General features: G+C 45.6%; 1 protein-coding gene across 2 annotated transcripts in view; it reads left to right on the top strand.

Moving 5' to 3' along the window:
* The window catches only part of LOC120518718 (glutamate receptor ionotropic, NMDA 2D-like), a 177,283-nt gene that overhangs the window by 59,359 nt on the left and 103,099 nt on the right, over window positions 1-14,825 (top strand). The gene's annotated exons all lie outside the window — the stretch shown is intronic.

Raw genomic sequence — 14,825 nt, forward strand, 5'->3', positions numbered from 1 at the left:
AATAGACCACACAACGGGTTCGGGGAATGTCTTTTAGGACCCGCTCCATTAGTCTTTCAAACGTGGCCGGCGCATTACAAAGTCCAAACGGCATTACCTTAAACTGCCACAGCCCTTGTCCGATGGTGAATGCAGTTTTGGGTCGGTCCTCTGCTGCCAGTTCTACCTGCCAATATCCACTGCGCAAGTCCAAAGTGCTGAACCAACGGGATCCAGCCACATAGTCCAATGCATCATCGATGCGAGGCAATGGGTAAGAGTCTTTTCGAGTGACTGCATTTAATTTACGAAAGTCCACACAAGGCGCCAACCCCGTTTTCTTCCGCACCATGACCATGGGTGCGGCCCAGGACTGTCCGAAGGCTCAATGATGTCGTTGGTTACCATCTCGCGAATCAATTCTTCGGCAGCTTGGCGTTTTGCAAGAGGCAATCTGTGGGGGCGCAACCGAATGGGGGCGGCGTGGCCAGTGTCAATGTGGTGTTTGACTAACGAGGTTCTGGTGCAGTCCTCTTCTCGAGCCGCAAAATGTCCACAAAGTCGTTCAATACTTTCTGGAGTTGCTCCTGCTGTGGCGTGCTCAGCTGTTCACCACTTCGATGGCCCAATTCCTCCACAGCAGCAACCGTCTCAGTGGATGGGTGGTCGTGTGAGGAAAACCGTTGGGGAGCACTGGTCTGAGCTGCAATACTCTCCTGGGGTCCTCTTCAGTCCTTGCATCTTCCGAACAACGGTCGGGAGCCGGTGAGCCGTGGTGTCCAGGCAAATCCAAGCTAACAGCCCTTCCAGGATGATTCCAGCCCGATTGGGCGACACAGTCTCATTACCTACGCAGAGGATGGCCCTGGACACATCAACACATGCTCCCCAGTGGGCCCGCAAGTCTAACCCAATTATGCATTTGTCTTTAATTTCCATGAGCCAGAATTCGTGGCTGGTCTGGCTCGTCCCTACTACTACAGTCAATAGTTTCTTTCCGGGCATTTTTGTCCGTTCACCCGTAACCGTCGCAGTTCGATGTTAGAAGGAGTCCAGTCTTTTGGAAGAGGACCAGCTGTTTGGGCAACACTCCTCTCTGTAATAGACAAATAGTGGACCCGTGTCCACTAAGGCACTGCATGGCCGTCCGTCTATAATGCAGTCTAGGTATAGTCCACCTGAAAACCCACAGCGCCCCACTTTAGGGCAGTCATTGCGGAGGGATGCTGAAAATTGGAGCGAGGGTCCCTCACGGCCTCACTCAAGTCGTTTCCGAAGGTGATGTTGTACGAGGCAGGGGACTTGGAGCAGGGCAGTCCCTGGCAAAATGCCCTGGTTCTCCGATCGGAAACAGCGGTCCGATCTTTGTCTCTGTCGGGGAATTGATGATGGCTGGGCGACTGACCTCCACACCCTCAGGCTGGTCCCTTTCTACCACTCGCTCAACTGCTCTCGATAGCGGCTTGGGCGTGATGATTGACGTGCCGGAGACCCAAACTGTAGTACCTCTTCAGCCCGTTCAGCCTCCCGTAGTGCCTCGCTCAAATGTCTGGGCGACGACAGACAGACATGCTGACGAAGACGCTCTGGTGCAAGGCCCGCAGGAAAGCATGAAGACTGAGTTCTTCCCTTGCTGCTGTCGAGAAAGTAGGGTAACCTTTCCGTACATAGACCCTGATGTCAGCTGCAAATGCTCCCACACTCTCACCTTCACGCCGATGTCGGTTTGTCAGCTCCTCCCTGCTGTGTTCCGCTGAGGTTCTCTGTCCAAAGCGACGGGTGAGAGCATCGGTGAGGGCCTGAAGATCACGACACTCCTCAGGCGGCAGGTCGATGAGTACCTGAAGTGCGGGACCCTCCAAGGCAAGGGCCAAGTGTGTTGCAGCTTCCTCGCAGCTCCAACCATTGTGAAGAGCAGCCAGATCCACTTGTGCAAGGTATGGCTCCAGGGGCGTCAACCCGCTGTATCGTGGCAGCTTAGCGGGTGACCGTGTGGGGAGGACCGGCCGACTGGTGATTTGGGGTGTCGTTGCGGCAGCTACAGGTTCATTCGGCCGTGCCTAGAAGATCGCAACACTGTCCGGGAATACTGGCACCCTCAGGCCAGTTTGTCCTTTTTCTCCGTGCAGTTCTGCTGATCAGGCGCTCCAACATAACGCTATTTTCCGAGATGGCACGCTCTATTTCTTCAAGACTCTGTTCCATGACGGCGTCTTCTAAACAGCCTGGTCTCCCACTTCTGACACCAATGTAGCGACCCGTGGAGGAGTCTTTTAAGATTTCGAGCGAACTCTGCCGTGCACCTCTCGAAGCTGTCGGCTAGCGGCTTGCCAGCGTCATGCACGCAACTGCACCCAGCTCTTTAAGAAAGAGAACACTCGTGCCCCATACACCGCACGACTCCGAGTGTGTCGGTAGTTTGCTTAGATAAAATCTTAGCAATAAAACAGCTCTGTCCTGTTGTATCTTTTTATTACAGAAGATAGTCAGAAACAAAAGCTCAACATTATTGCTCGGCCATTGCCAAGGTCACGCACAGAGACACATTTCAATAAATTGGTACTTTTTACAAAATAAATAACCCCCGGACGGCGATGTCCCAAACCCACCCAACCAATTAAATACAAACACACCATTATTTACAACACAAATGACAATACGTAAATGTCGACATACAATAAGCTTTTTATAAATTACCCATAAATTCCCCACAAACTATTTACATAAATTACCATGAGGCGTCACTCCGCCAGCGCTTGCTGCCGGGTTGTTACAATATTGACCATATTGGTTTTCTCTTTTCCTTGCTGCTGTAAATTAAGCTCATTCAACACGTTGGTCAGATCCTAAAAAAAATGCCAAGTCTAGCGGCCATTGATCGTTATAAAGTTGCTTGTATTCTGCATGTTTAAAGACACGGAGAAACTCCTTCTTCTCCGGCCAGGGGTCTTGAAATCTCAGCAGGAATTTCTCCCTAGCCATCTGTCTCAACGAAGGCCTCTTTTATCATCTCTCCATCTTGGAAGGACTTCTTCTGGTTGATGATTGAGTGACTCACCCAGAACGATGCTTCGGTGTGTCTGTCTTTGCTTTTGAATTCAGCCGAGTGAAAAATGACGGCTGTCCGATTAACTGCGATTTTAGTTCCCTCTCCTTTCTCTTTCTCAGATCGCTTTTCGGAAGGAAGTCAGTTTCGTAGTTTTTATGAACAGTTCGAATGTGCCTTTCCACATTTTCCTTCTTTGAAATAGCAATGATAGATTGACAGATCAGACAAACGCACGTTGATTGTGACATTGTGAGAAAAAAATCCTCTTCCAATTCCACATCCAGCCCATAAGCAACATTTTTATTTAAATCCCTTCTTTAGTTGATATAAATTGGAAGGCTAACTAGATCACAGCCGGAGTTTTGCAGTAGCTCGCAATTTTGATCATACGTGCGGGATGACCAGTTTGAAGAAAAGAGATCTCAGACTGGCCGCCCTGTATGTCAATCAAGTGGCAAGTGCCATAGGGAGGATATATGATAGGCTAACGTTTAAAAAAAATTTTTTTTTAATGCAACGCGATCTACCTGCACTCCCTTTCCGATCTATCGGTCGATCGCGATCGACACATTGGGCACCCCTGGTCTAGGGCAATGATTTCCAACCGGTGGTGCTTTATAAAAGGGTTTTGCGAAAAGAATATTGTAATACTGGAACTTTAAATCCCAAAGGTAAAAAAATATAACGAAATATTAAATGTAGGCAAATATATTCAAAGTAGTATTAATAATACAATAACAAAAATGGGTCAACAAATCAATTAAAGGTCAAATTCATGAATATTACCTCAGTCACTTATGCATTGAGACGGAAGATTCCATAAAATTGTCGAGTCGCAACAGGTAACAATCTGTAACGCAATGAGATGCTACGCCGCTGGCGATGCGTGCTCGTATATTCTCGTATGATCTGGAAACGTCTAATTCAGCGAGCCGAGAAAAGAACGAGAATAACGTCTGGCGATATAAAAACGCCGCAATCAGACAAGGGAGAGTAGAGTCGAATTGAATCGTACTTAAACGTGCGCTCGTCGAACATGAAAGTGAATAATTATTACTACGGAATTTTATTATGGATCGATGGTTAAAAATGGGTAGTTTGATCAAGTCTGACAAAAAGCCGGACGAGCAATCAATTTCTTCTTCTTCTGCTTCAGTCCCTGATTTGGTACCAATGCAGGGTGACGATACTGAAAGTTGCAGTGAGCTACCGTCTCTCCAGACTGAAAGCAAGGAAAAAATAGGCGAACATAGTAAGACAAAAGAGAAGAAACGAAAATATGACAGCGACTATTTACGAATGTTTTTTTTTTTATTTTACCGGGGATGACTCAGAACCTAAACCGCTTTGTGTAACTGGTAATGAAGTCCTGGCCTACAGCAGTTTAAAACCGTCACTTCTTCGTAGACACATTGAAACAAAACATCCAACGTACAAGGATAAACCTATCGCAAAGACTACACAGGGGGTCCGCCAATTTATTCCGGTTTTTTGAAGGGGCTCACAAGAAGAAAAAGGTTGAGAATCGCTGGTCTGGGTGACAATGGGGTCAACAATCACGGTGGCTTTACTGAAGCCTCAGAGCCTCAGTCCAATACGGTGCATGCCAGGCCAGAAAATCCTGCTTCCCAACTTATGGTTTGAGTAAAATGATGCTGCTGTGGAATGGAGATCCCTTTGCGTATTCTCAGAGCCCCAATGGCAGCGTTGTGGCCTCAGAATGGAACTGCGGTCTGAGGGGGTGACAACGCTAATCTTTCTTAAGCTTACACTACTGCTTGGGTGCCTAAAGAAAAAATACTGGAGCTAGGGCTGCCATCTGGCCCTGTATGCTCCTTTTTTGGATTTCTTCATTCAGTGCTGTATTGATTCATAGATCGGTTCTAATTTGCTTAATTATACTTTCCACTCTAAAGTAGCTGGTGAGCTTTGCCATCAACTGTACGCCATTGATAGGGTATATCTTGGTAGCTTTTTGAATGGTTTACATGTGTCTTAGCATTCCAGGGTCAGGCTGGTGCCTAAATTATCTGGGCACTGTTGGCATCAATTTTTCAGGGGACACTGAAACCGAGCAATGAATTATTAGGGCATTAAGTGAGGAAACAAGTAAGGCAGTAAGCTGAAATGTTGGGGTAACCTGCTTGTATTAACTATTTCAGGGGTGATGTCGACTTTTATCAAAAGGAGGAGTTGATGATGGTAAATAACTGTAAACTGGGACAAAACCAACCATTACGTTTTAGCTGGACTCTCGTTGCTAGAAGGATAGACCGAGATTTCCTGCTCTCATGTGAGTAGCAAGGAGCAAACAACGTCAAAAATGCCACTGTCATCTGTTGCAGGCCCGGCCTTAGGCATAGGCGAAGTAGGCGACTGTCTGGGGGGCCCCGGATCGACGGCGGCCAGGCCCCCGGCCCGCCCCTCCCCTCGCATGTTTAAATCGCGTGGGCCAGCAGTTCAAACTGGCTAAATTGTAGCAGTTAACTACTCCGGGCGAAAAAGGGACGCAGGGTGATGACCTCATATCGTTACAAGAAAACGTCTCCTTGGTCTAATTTTCACGCATTTCGTGGACCCCCCTTTCGCCTAGGACCCCATAATACCTAAGACCGGGCCCGTCTGTTGAGAGATCAAAGTGAATACTTAAAGCAAAATACTCCGTGGGCAACGTTTTGCCTATTATCTCTGAACTGGGCTCTGATTTTGACGCAAGTGATCTAAAATGAATGTGAGAGATTCCAGCTTCAGCTGATCGGTCCCCAGGTAATGGTGGTACTGACAATGTTTACCAGGGAGGACTGTCACTTAACAATGATAAGAGGTAGAAACCAGATTGTAATGCACTGCGACCGTGATCGCTACTGCTGTCCCAGCCACGTGAAGAGAGCCTAGCAGCAAACTCGCTGCTCCTTCTTGGCAAACTGGCAGCCACAGCGTGCAGCAACGGACGTTTTATGTTGATTTCTGTGAGAAAACATCACTTTCCAGAAACGCAGGTTAGGTGGATTGGCGATCCTCAATTATCCCTAGTGTGGGCTTGGTGTGTGGGTGTGCGCCCTGCCCAGGGTTTGTTTCCTGCCTTGCGCCCTGTGTTGGCTGGGATTCGCTCCAGCAGACCCCCCGTGACCCTGTAGTTAGGATTAGGGAATCCATTCCCGGACGGGTTTATCCATTCCCGGGAATTTGTGAATCCCGCATGTCATTCCCGGGAATCCCGGGCTCCCGGGGATGACACAGTGCACGGGCATCTCACATGTGAACGGTTTTAGAACGACCGACACTTATTTTTAATAAAACTACTGCAATATGTTGACACCAATAAAAGACTAACCTTATCTACAAGCAGTTCATGCTGTCATACAAGTACATGTATCTGGTTCAGGGGTGCCCACACTTTTTCAGCTCACGAGCTACTTTTAAAATGACCAGGTCGAAATGATCTACCTACATTAAAAATGCTATATATATATTGCATAGTTTTACTGTCAAATAATGCAAAGAGTACACGACACGTGTTTCACCCTTTACGTTGCGCCACAGCGTGTGGTTCGTTTATTTGACAGCATGTAGATCGGTGTAATTACGTTCATGGCATTCATAGTCTGAATCACAATCTGGTTGTATGGGTGGTTACCTACCAGAAAACACTTGTGTTGGCAAACATCCGCCACGGTGCCCTCTTCAGTTGCGAGACGCAGATCATAGAATGCTGCAAAGTTTTACTGTCAAATAATGCAAAAGAGTACGTGACACGCGTTTCGCCCTAATTCTGGGCTCATCAGGTGTACACACTCGCTGCACGTCAGTGTCTGAATCACAATCTGATTGTATGGGTGCATGTGGGATGACCAGTGTGTTAGAAGGATCAGATACTGATACACTTGTTCTAAACCCCTGAAACACCGCCATTTCAGCTTTTACTGATGCATCCAGTTTCTTGTCCTCATTCTGTGGTGGCAAGTTTCTTGGCACAGATAATGCGGATGCAACAGACTGACGCATTGCAATTTCAAGTTGCTGTTCAAAGCTGTTGTCTGACTGACGTCAATGAAGTCTGCCCCGTCCCGGCATTCGTGAGCTGCAGAGTGCAGATTCCTCCCAGTCCACTGTGCTCAGTCTTAGTGGGAGCCGGGAGACTGACGACTGCTGCTGGTCTGTTGTTGACTGAATTACCACATCGTGGACCAAAATATTGTGCCACTTAATTATTTTCAACTATAACTCTGTTATTTCTGGATTGATTTTTACACTTTTACACGCTATACATAGTAGGTACGGAAAGTATTCAAACCCCCTTCAATTTTTCACTCTTTGTTATATTGCAGCCATTTGCTAAAATCATTTACATTAATTTTTTCCCTCATTAATGTACACACAGCAGCCCATATTGACAGACAAAAAAAAGAATTTTTGAAATTGTTGCAGATTTATTAAAAAAGAAAAACTGAAATATCACCTGGTCCTAAGTATTCAGACCCTTTGAACCCTCAGTATTTAGTAGAAGTACCCTTTTGAGCTAATGCAGCCATGAGTCTTCTTGGGAAAGATGCAACAAGTTTTTCACACCTGGATTTGGGGATCCTCTGCCATTCCTCCTTGCAGATCCTCTCCAGTTCTGTCAGGTTGGATGGTAAACGTTGGTGGACAGCCATTTTTAGGTCTCTCCAGAGATGCTCAATGGGGTTTAAGTCAGGGCTCTGGCTGGGCCATTCAAGAACAGTCCCAGAGTTGTTGTGAAGCCACTCCTTCGTTATTTTAGCTGTGTGCTTAGGGTCATCGTCTTGTTGGAAGGTAAACCTTCGGCCCAGTCTGAGGTCCTTAGCACTCTGGAGAAGGTTTTTGTCCAGGATATCCCTGTACTTGGCCGCATTCATCTTTCCCTCGATTGCAACCAGTTGTTGCAAAAAAAATATTAGGTTTGAATACACAATGGGCAGTTGGAAAATCAAGAGTACACCTTATGAGAAGGATTTAGGAGTCGTAGTGGACTCTAAGCTATCAACTTCCTGACAGAAGCCATTAAGAAGGCTAACAGAATGCTAGGTTATATAGCGCCTTGAGGTGTGGAGTACAAGTCACAGGAGGTTCTGCTCAACCTTTATAACGCACTGGTGAGGCCTCATCTTGAGTCCTGTGTGCAGTTTTGGTCTTCAGGCTACAAAAAGGACATAGCAGCACTAGAGAAGGTCCAGAGAAGAGCGAATAGGCTGATTCCAGGTCTACAGATGATGAGTTAGGAGGAAAGATTAAAAGAGCTGAGCCTTTACAGTTTAAGCAAAAGAAGATTAAGAGGTGACATGATTGAAGTGTTTAAAATGATGAAGTGAACTTGTCCAGTGGATCGAGACGGTGACTTTAAAATGAGTTCATCAAGAACATGGGGACACAGTTGGAAACTTGTTCAGGGTAACTTTCACACAAACATTAGGAAGTTTTTCTTTACACAAAGAATGATAGACACTTGGAGTAAGCGACCAAGTAGTGTGGTAGACAGTAAGACGTGAGGGACTTTCAAAACTCGACTTGATGTTTTCTTGGATGAAATAAGTGGAGAGGACTGGCGAGCTTTGTTGGGCTGAATGGCCTGTTCTCGTCCAGAGTGTTTTAATGTTCTATTACCCTTCGTAATGGTTGCCCTCATGTTCTCATATGCTCTATGATTCACTTTGCAGTCATTAGTCTAATACGCCTTATAAAGCAGTTATGTTTCACAAGGGCACCGCCCATCAACCCAGAAATAGTAGATTACACACACACTGATTAAGGCATTTCAGCAAATTAAAGAGAATCAATGAATCTGTAAAGGAAATCAGGCAGAGGGTTCAAACAAGCTGGAGCCTGCTGGCAGCCGTAGAATTAACGAGAATGGCAGTCAGCTGTTAAATGTTTCAGGAAAAAGTTGTTGGCGCCCGTGTTAGTCATGAATAACACAGGAATCAACTGGAAAAGTGAAGCACTGAAGACAGGAGGAAACGAACAAGAAAATGTGCAAGCGGAGAGATGCGGGGAGAGGAGATTGACAGCGAGAGAAAGAGCAAGGGAGGGAAGGGCAGGCGGGGAGCCGTTATTAATTTCATTGTCATCAATCTCTTAGTCTTATCTGCACTTCAGCCGTGTTCTCCTAGAGATCTATCTGGAGATGAGCAGTGCGTCTCTTGCAAGTGAGAGTCGGAGACAGCGACTCAATCTCAAAGGCTAAAGAGATGAGGGTAGGCTCTAGGAATACAGGGGTTCTGTTGCCACCATGTTTCATTAAGGGGTAGACTAAAAAAGAAGCCAACAAAAAGAAAACTGCATGCTAAGCAACTGCACCCACGAGTTCATCTCTTTGGTGTTATAGATGGGCTTCATCCCCCAATACCCCCTGAAAGCCAAACTTCCACATTTGCTACTGCTTCATTAGTGATCACCAAATGGAAAATGAAACCTAACTCCCATGACCTGCAGCATCTGAACAGGACAGTTGGTTGAGTTTCTATTCCAGTCCGTCAGCTCCTCTTTCTTTAGAAAAGGAAGTCACCATTTTCATCAGGATCCAGCCCAGCATATCACTGGGAACACTCATACAAATATTTACAATGGGCGCGTCTGTTTGGCGTAAGAGGAAACCTACGAAAAATGTAAAGAAACCACGCAAGCTCCACAGACAACATACCTGAGCAAATGAGATTTGGATCCGAGTCCATTTGCTCTCTGCTGTACCACCTCTTTCAAGTATACATCTCTCCGTCCATTTTCTGCTGCATGGTTATAAAGTCATCAGCCTACCCCAAAAGCATCATCCACATGGCATGACTCCACCCTGGATGGCATAGTACACTACATTAGTGCAGGAGCAGCAACGAGGACCCTGGGAATACATGAAGATTACACCAATATAGGGGTTCAAATATAGGAGCTGCAAAACGGCAGTGCAAATCACTGTACCTACCACCTGGATCAAGGAGTAGGCATTCACGGTGATTCAAATACTTTTCCAGAAGGAATGCCAGCTTTAGGATATTAATCACTTTCAGTACAGCTAACAACGTGGCACAGTGGATACTGTTTGCCTGGAGTTAACACATTATCCCCATGTCTGTATATCAAATTCTCTGGATACTTCAGGTTTCCTCCATCATCTCAAAGCCGTGCAGGTTAGAGTAACCAATTCTAAGTTGACCCTGTATGTGTCAAAGTTAGTGTGTGTTTTGCAAAGTACTGGAGCCATGATAGGCATCCTCCCTGTGACCCTGAACTGGATAAGTAAGATGGACGAATGAGTGACTGAGTGTGCCTAAAACATTAGGTTAGGTTAGGTTAGGTTAGGTAGACTTTATTATCCCAGAGGGACATTTGTTTGCAGCACAAGAAGCAGAAGACATTCTTACACAGACCTAATAGATAAACAGGCACAACATTTGACAGCCAATGTTATTCCATAAACACACACTCATGATTAGTACAAAGAGGAACAATCACTGTCAGCAGCACACAAGATAAGAATACAGAATTTAACATTCAGCAGCATCTCTACATGTACCAGAACTTAAAATGCTTCTAACTGTAGGAATAAAATTTTTTTAAAGTTGTCGCTCTTTACCTTTGGAAATCTAAATCTGCAGCCTGATGCCAACAGCGGGTATTTAGAGAAACGAGGATGGCTGCTGTCTGACAGAACTGAGTCGGCTTTCTTTCTAAGCCGTTTGTAAAACACTTCAGTGAGAGAGGTCTGCTGGGAACCAATAATTTTACTGCTAATTTTAATAACGTTGTTAAGATGGTTTATATTCCATTTGCTGAGGTTGCCAAACCAACAGATAAAAGCAGCAATGGATTCAGTAAAGGACTTATAGAGAAGTGCCATTATGGTTTTGTCCACTTTAAAACAATTGAGCTTCCTAAGAAAGAAAAGTCATGGCTGCCCTTTTTTTTTAACAAACTTCAGTGTGAAGATCATTGCTCCCAGATAGTTGTACTATCTCTACTGTCTCCTTTTTAATTAAAGTTGAAACCACGGATGGGGTGGTCGGGGCACCTGAAATCTACAACCATATCTTTTGTCTTAGAAATAGAAAAATCAGAAAAAAACATCCATGATTGACTGAGGATCCTGACTTCAGAAAACTGATGGATGAATTTATTTCACAATAGTATTTTATGCTGTGGTGGGCTGGCGCTCTGCCCAGGGTTTGTTTCCTGCCTTGTGCCCTGTGTTGGCTGGGATTGGCTCCAGCAGACCCCCATGACCCTGTAGTAAGGATATAGCGGGTTGGATAATGGATGGATGGATGGATGGATAGTATTTTGTGGCGCGTCGGTGCAGTGGTGGAATCTGCATGTTCTACTTGTGTCTGTATACATTTTGGGCCTCTCTTTCTTGTACATCCCTGCAGACATTCACATTATTTCAACTGGTAACTCTAATATGGCTCCCCAAGTGAGAGAGTGTATGCTTGACCTGTGATGGACTGGTACCCTGTGGCATGCTGATTCCTGCCTTGTGCCTTGTATTCCTGGGATAGACTCCAGCTCCCCAGACTCTGACCTGGATTAGGCAGGTTTAGGAATCTACTATTTATATATAAATATATATATACAGTATACTAGCAAAATACCTGCGCTTTGCAGCGGCGAAGTACTGCCTTAAAATTTTTATTACAAAGATAGTAAACCTTTTTAAACTGACGGAAAATAATCCAATAATCATTTCTTAAGGATCTCTTTGTATACCACGTTGTCAGTTCGGCCCTAAACTAAGTCTAAAATACCTACACAATAACTATCGTAATAAACGAATAATAAAACAGCGGAGAAGCCGTGGATTAAATAAAAAGGCTGCAGTTATCAGCAGGGGGGCATGAATCCCGTGGCAAAGCAAGGAAGGGGATGAAGCGACCGGAGAGACGGACGGCCTTATATAGGCAGGCAGCCAACAACGAGGGAGGCGTTGGGATGGGGGACCCAACGGCGCCTCACACGGTGACCGAGCTGCAGGCTATGGACGTATATATGTACATAAGTAGGATTCAGTTAGCAGTGTAACCCCGCGTACCAAGTTTCACGAAGATGGGGCCATAAGTAAGAAAGTTTAACATGCCGGACGTTGTCGACTGTTATCGACCGTTATGACTGTTACGTGTAGAATTTCGAAATGAAACCTGCTTAACTTTTGTACGTAAGCTGTAAGGAATGAGCCTGGCAAATTTCAGCCTTCTACTTACACGGGAAGTTGGAGAATTAATGATGAGTCAGTGAGTGAGTGAGTGAGTGAGTGAATGAGTGAATGAGTGAATTAGTGATGAGTCAGTGAGTGAGTGAGTGAGTGAGTGAGTGAGTGAATGAGTGAGTGAATTAGTGATGAGTCAGTGAGTGAGTGAGTGAGTGAGTGAATGAGTCAGTGAATGAGTGAATTAGTGATGAGTCAGTGAGTGAGTGAGTGAGTGAGTGAATGAGTCAGTGAATGAGTGAATTAGTGATGAGTCAGTGAGTGAGTGAGTGGTGAGTGAGTGAGTGAGTGAATGAGTAGTGAATTAGTGATGAATTAGTGATGAGTCAGTGAGTGAGTGAGTGAGTGAGTGAGTGAGGGCTTTGCCTTTCATTAGTATAGATCACATATTGTGGCAAGTAGCTGGGGGTGGCAGCCAGCCGGGATACCCGGAAGGACCTGAGGAGGGATTACGCCTCCGCCATACCACGAGGGGGCGACCGCCCTGGTGGCTTTGAGGACCACGTGGACTGAGCCCCAATGCCTGGAGAGCCCTGGTCCTCAGCATTTCCGCCACACCAGGAAACAGGAAACACAAATTGCAAAGTCGTTTCCAAATCCACTCCGTTTAAGAGAGGGTGTATTGGCGTGTGAGCCCTGCAGTGAACTGCCACCCCATCCAGAGTAGTTTTCAGTCTCCACATACAACCGAGCACAGCAAGCTGGCAGTTACAAGGTGGCAACGTAAGTAAGAAAAACAAAACCCTAGTATGATACCAAACTTTCAGTATAAAAACCTTCAGGTTTAGGGCCTCGAGGAGACTTCTGTCTAACAGATCGTCTCAGGAACTATCCCAGAATAAGATGGGGTTGTGTAAGAAGTCCCTAACAGAGCTTCATTTCCTCACCTTCAAGCTTCAAGTCAGGCCTTCAATTATTCAGATTATATTCAACAAAGTAAAAGAGTACGTCCAGACTTCTATGTTTCATCCATCCATTATCCAACCCGCTATATCCTAACTACAGGGTCACGGGGGTCTGCTGGAGCCAATCCCAGCCAACACAGGGCACAAGGCAGGAAACAAACCCCGGGCAGGGCGCCAGCCCAACAACTACATACTGCTTCACTAAAAATCTTTGTTCGGAAAACACCGCAGTACTCAGATGTTCCTAGGAAATGAAAGACATACCACTGTTATCTTTTATGTTGAAAGGAGAGTCAATTATTATGCAGGCTGAGAGGGGATTCCAAACTTTTTCATATAATTGTAAAGGACGAATAATTTTTAAAAATAATAATTTAATCAGGTAGCAGAAAATCAGTGGTTAGTGACATGTGCAAATGTTCTAAATATATGATATTGCAGTCCTTATTGTAATCTGTTACTCATGGTCAGTCAGTCAGTCAGTCATTGTCCAACCCGCTATATCCTAACCACAGAGTCGTGGGGGTCTGCTGGAGCCAATCCCAGCCAACTCAGGGCGCAAGGCAGGAAACAAACCCCGGGCGGGGCGCCAGCCCACCGCAGCACTGGAGGTTTTAAACTGAAATGATCTTTGCCTCTGTCCAATCGTTTCCAAAGGTATCTCTGCCCACATTAAAATTATCGCTGGCCAGGGGATTTACTGCAAAACTGTAACCATTAAATTAATGGCCTTTTGCCCATGTATGGTATGTACTGTATACTCCTTGAAAAACTGGGAACCATCTTGAGTATTCTTCATTTGTCACTGAAGAATGACAGACCTCAGATTTGCCTGCAGATAGTCTTATATAATCTTGACTGATAAGCAGCAACAAATGCTGCACTACACTACATCCACATTTAAAAATGGCCTTTTTAAGCATAGTAGCGTTTTTACGTTGTTTACAAAACGTATCTCTGTCTACACTTAGATAACTGAAAATGCATATGACATAGTTGTTTGCCCATAATGGACATGCACACATCCATCTGTCCATTATCCAACCCGCTACATCCTAACTACAGGGTCAGAGGAGCCAATCCCAGCCAACAAGGCAGGAAACAAACCCCGGGCAGGGTGCCAGCCCACAAACACTCGGGACAATTTAGGATGGCCAATGCACCTCACCTGCATGTCTTTGGGAAGAAACCCACGCAGACTCGGGCAGAACATGCAAACTCCAGGCAGGGAGGACTCGGGAAGCCAACCCGGGTCTCCTAACTGCGAGGCAGCAGCGCTACCCACTGTGCCACTGACATGCACACAGTTCATGAAGGGGGTGGCAATGCTGCCAGCCATGTGATTCATCACAAAACTGTAGTGGTCAGCCTTTTGTACATGTATGCAGCATTCAAACTGTTCGAAATGCAATGCACAACGAGCACCATGGAAAGCAACTCTTTTATATCCGCTATGTGGGAATGTGATTTTCTTCCATGAAGGTGTGAAGAACAACAGGATGAGATGTTGTTATGAGTCGGATCCACTCGAAGAAAGGCCACGTGACAAGCAGATACCAATCAGTGGGTTTTCGAAACACTGCATGTTTTTCCTGTCCACATTACAATGCTGAGGCTGCAATTTTAGAACTCTATGGCTCAGAAGACCGTTTTCAAAAGACTTCATATTTGTGGGTTGAAA

Source organism: Polypterus senegalus, chromosome 18 (assembly GCF_016835505.1).
Source record: "Polypterus senegalus isolate Bchr_013 chromosome 18, ASM1683550v1, whole genome shotgun sequence".
Classification (NCBI taxonomy): Eukaryota; Metazoa; Chordata; class Cladistia; order Polypteriformes; family Polypteridae; genus Polypterus; species Polypterus senegalus.